The following is a 4,908-nucleotide window of genomic DNA, read 5'->3' as shown; positions in this document are numbered from 1 at the left end:
CGGACTAGATGACCTACTCAGGTCCCTTCCGACCCTAGAAACTATGAAACTATGAAATGATAAAAACATTGACTAAATTGTGTTGTTTAATTGCTACTGTTTTATTATTATGAGGAATACTTTTTCTTAATTAAGCAATTGTAATATGTTTGATGTTGTAGCTGTCTATTTTTGATTAGACACACACATAGATGACAAAAGGAGCTCCAAAATATAATGTTATGGTGGAGATTGGTCTGCAGAAGTTTGGTATGAAAGCTAATTACATTGCCACAGCTCATTATCACTTTCCTGCTAATTCTCTAGTTATTTATAGAATAATACAAACCTGTGGGGTTCTTTGCTAAGGAGGAAGATATCATCACTTGTGGTTCCTTATTAATAAACAATATTAATTTTAATTCACCTTATAACGACCAAAGCAGCAAAAAATGGGTCAACAAACTTTAAAAATGGATTCTCCTTTAAAGGAAAAAAGCATGGGAAACCATGGCTTTTCCCTTCCAGGCTGGCAGTTCCTACCCCCTGCCCCACACTCTGGGGGACTAGGGGTGGGAGACACTGAGTCCAGAGTGAGGGGCACTGGGTTGAGACTGGCCATCAATGTTTACAAATGAATTCAGGTTCAAAAAAGGTTGAGAACCACTGCTCTATAGAATGTATATGGGGTCTGACCTATCAGAGCACTAAGCTACAGCTTTGGAAGAAACTCCAGTTGCAGAATTCTGAATCTTAAATGGCATGGAGATTATATTTGTTGCTAGCAAGCTGCCTGTCAAGAACAATGGGGGGGGGCAGGGACAGAGGCCTGTGTCGAGCCCTGCCGCCCTCGGGCTAGGACCACTGCCTGCCTGCCCCTTGCAGCTTCGGGCCAGTGCTGGGACCGAAGCCAGGGCCTGGGCCATTCCCCACTTCCCCTTTGGGCCAAGGCTGGGGCTGCTCCCCACCTCCCCCTCGTCACTTCAGGCGGTGGCTGTGGCTGGTGCCTGGGCTGGAGCTGTTCCCCCCACCCACCACCACTTCAGGCTGGGACCAGGGCTGGGGCCTGGGCCGTTTACCACTTATCCCCTGCTGCTTCGGGCAGTTGACTGTTAAAGTGTATAGACTTTCCTAGTCCTGGTGAGATGGATATTAAACAGTGATCAGATATAATACATTCACTGTGAGCTAGAGCAAGTGTTATGTGTTGTATGTTCTCACCAGAAAATGCCAACTTCTAGCATAATTGATTCTTTCATGAATTTCTGAGAGAGAACGTGAATCAGGTTTAATTAAAACTTAGATTTTATTCATCTGCTTATTCTAGATAATAAAACTGATCTAATCTCTTCCCTTCCCACTCTTTCTACACATTCTAGTTCCTTTCTTATTTCATTTTTCTATTTTATTCTTCCTGCCCTCTTCCAGTCTCATTTCTGTTGCCACCTACTTCATTGACTTGTTTAGACTATCCTTTCTCCAGCAATGATTGAATAATTGGAATAACAGATTAGAAATGAGTGTCATGATGCTTAGAAGTAAAAGTCTCAAGTAGTGGATTTCTCTAGGAAACAAATGAACATGGGTGGACCTAGAATTTTGAAAAGTGGGAGCAGATGATGTGGCACATTGTCACTTTTAACACAATACATATTTTTGTCTAGTTAAAGAGAAACTAAGTGTTTTACTAATATTCTAGGGGGGCTAGCACCGTATTATTCAGTTTAAGATCAAAGCAAAAACAACTGTTGGAGTGTACACTGATTTATTAGCTTGCATATAATGTTTTTTAAAAAAACGCAACAAACAAGGCAAAAAATAATCAAGATATTGTTTCAGTAGTTCTGTAGCCATTATAATTAAATGTAGTCTCTTATGCAGATTCATAAAACAAAATCTAGGCTTCTTGAGCACCACAACAATGCTGCCAATACTTCACTGTCAGTCATTTCTTTAACTGAGTTAAAACCTTAATTTAAGTGGTAATATTTAGCTCGAACTAAAACAGTCTGCAGGGCTCTGAAATAAAACAAAAACATTACCAGGAATAGCTTGCAAGCACCAAAACTGAAGAAGAAAAGACAGTTTGAATAGCAGAACAGTTAAGACTATTAAAAAGGCTAGAAGGTTATTTACACCTGTGGAATGGAGAGAAATTAACAGGAATCAAGGAGATGACAGTGAGCCATAAAGTGGTCGAGTCTCTCAGCACTGCTGGAATATAAAAATGTGGCTGTCCTGCCTAGGGTGCAGGTTTTAAAGTTTGGGTAGAGCGGGAATCATAGGTGGTGAGAGGGTGCGACTGTACCACTAGACCCTCCCTGGAGGCCCCCCTGCAAATGAACAATCAGGTGGAGGTGGAAAGAAGTGTTTATTAGCATTTGGTCATTTTTTTTACTTTTTTGGTTCAGCTCCCTAATCTTAATTATAACTTTCTGCACAACCCTAAATAATATATTGTCTACTTACAATAATTCTAGATTCTTCCCGTATTCATGTACTCTCATCTTCCCCCCGTATCCACACCCATCTAATACTTTGTTTAGTTAAGTTTATGTACATTTATTTTTTAAATAAAACCTTTTAATTTAGTAAGGAAAGTCATTAAGAAGTTATACATTTTTTAGCACACAGATTAGGTTAGGCATAAAAAGTTTAGAAATCCTCATCATTAATAGTTTCTAAACATTTTTATTCTCTTCCTGTAAGGAGGTCAAATACAGTCAGTAGAATTCCAGGAAAAAGAGAAATTCCTATTATAAACTACTAGTCAAATTTTAATAAATCAAGACACTTATATAGGAAGCCAGTTATGTGTCAGTGTACACCATTTTTAAGGAAGAGAAGTACTTGAGAAAAAATTTTATATGATTTTCCTGTAAAAGATAATGTGCTAGATTTTTGTTACTTAAATGTCACAATGTTTAACAGATGTTCTGCAAAGCATTTATACAACCTGAACCTAGAATGAGTAAGAGAAGAAAGAAAGAAAGTAAATGCTATTACTATAGGATGAGGTTTCTAATTCTGTTAGATTAGTAATGAGTCCTATTTCAGTTTTAATCAAAATCTTCTGAGTAATGTGTTGGATCTAAGAAAAATCTGTTTATTGATGTGATAACAAAAGCTCCAAAAATCACTGAATTCTTTTCTATGGTTGGTAAAATTCTTTAGCCCAGGCAGGATCTCAGTCCCTGCCATGAATAATTAGATTTATATTGGCCTTTTATATATGATACTATAAAATACATATATTTTCCTACCAAAACCTGTAATTTTTATATGGAAGTGGGAGAGCTGAAGATAGAGCCAGCAGGAGGGGGCAACAGATGAGGTATGCTCATACTTCCTGAGAAATCAGGGCAATTCAGTAGTTACCTCAGGTGCCTGTACACAAATGTATGGAACCTGGGAAACAAGGAGAAAGAATTGAAAGTCCTTGCACAGTCACAGAACTATGACATGATTGGAATAACAGAGACTTGGTGGGAGCTTGCATGACTGCACCACTGTCAAGGATGGGTACAAATGGTTCAGGAAGGAGAGAAGAGGAGGAGGAGTTGCACCTTATGTACAAGGGCCATATGATTTCTCAGAGCTCCAGTATGAAACTGGAGATAGGCCTGTTGAACATTGCTGGGTTAAGGTTAGAGGGGAGAGCAAAAAGGATGATCATGTAGTGGGGGTCTGCTATAGACTACTAGACCAGGAGGAAGTGGTAGATGAGGCTTTCTTCAAACAACTAGTAGAAGTTTCCTAATCACAAGCACTGGTTCTCATGGGGGACTTCAATCACCTTGACATCTGCTGGCAGGGCAATACAGCAATGCACAAGCAATCCAGGCAGTTTTTGGGGACTACTGGGGACAGCTTCTTGGTGCAAGTGCTGAAGTGGCCAACTAGGGGCCATGCTCTTCTTGACTTGCTGCTCACAAATTGATGAATTGGTGGGGAATGTAGTAGTGGATGGCACTTTGGGCAGCAGTGATCATAAAATGATTGAGTTCAGAATCCTGAGGAAAGGAAGGAAGATCAACATAGTAAGGACTGTGGATTTCAGAAAAGCAAACTTGAACTAATTTAGGGAACTTGTGGGCAGGATCCCCTGGGAAGCAAGACTAAGGGGGAGAGGAGTCCAGGAGAGCTGGCTATGCTTTAAAGAAGCCTTACTGAGAGTATAAAAACAAACCAACCTGATGCTCAGAAAGACTAGCAAGTATGCCAGACCAGCATGGCTTAGCGGGGAACTCTTCAGTAAACTAAATCATAAAAAGGAAGCTTACAAGAAGTGGAAACTTGAACAGATATCTAGGGAGGAGTATAAGAGCATTGCTTGGGCATATAGGGATGAAGTCAGGAAGAACAAAGTGCAATTGGAGTTGCAGCTAGCAAGGGATGTGAAAGGTAAGAAGAAGGGTTTCTACAAGTACGTTGAAAGCAAGAGAAGGACCAGGGAAAGCGTGGGTCTCTTACTGAATGGGGGAAGCAACCTTGTGACAGAGGATGCAGAAAAAGGTGATGTGCTCAATCCCTTTTTCACCTTGGTCCTCACAGGCAAAGTCAGCTCCCAGACTACTGCACTGGGCCGTATAGCCTGGGGAGAAGGTGAGCAGCCCTCAGTGGTGAAAGAATAGGTTAGGGACTATTTAGGAAAGCTGGTCATATACAAGTCCATGGGGCCGGATGGGATGCACCTGTGGGTGCTGAGGGAGATGGCTGTGATAAGTTTGCAGAGCCAATGGCCATGACCTTTGAAAATCTTGCAGGCAAGCTAAGACAGTATGGGTTGGATGAATGGACTGTAAGGTGCAGAGAAAACTGGCTGGAGCATCGGGGTCAGAGAGTAGTAATCAATGGCTCGATGCCTAGTTGGCAGCTGTTATCAAGTGAAGTGCACCAGGGGTTGATCCTGGGGCAGGTTTTGTTCAG

Source organism: Crocodylus porosus, unplaced genomic scaffold (assembly GCF_001723895.1).
Source record: "Crocodylus porosus isolate Cpor-Errol unplaced genomic scaffold, CroPor_comp1, whole genome shotgun sequence".
In the NCBI taxonomy this organism is placed as follows: domain Eukaryota; kingdom Metazoa; phylum Chordata; order Crocodylia; family Crocodylidae; genus Crocodylus; species Crocodylus porosus.
This window is presented reverse-complemented; position numbering follows the sequence as displayed.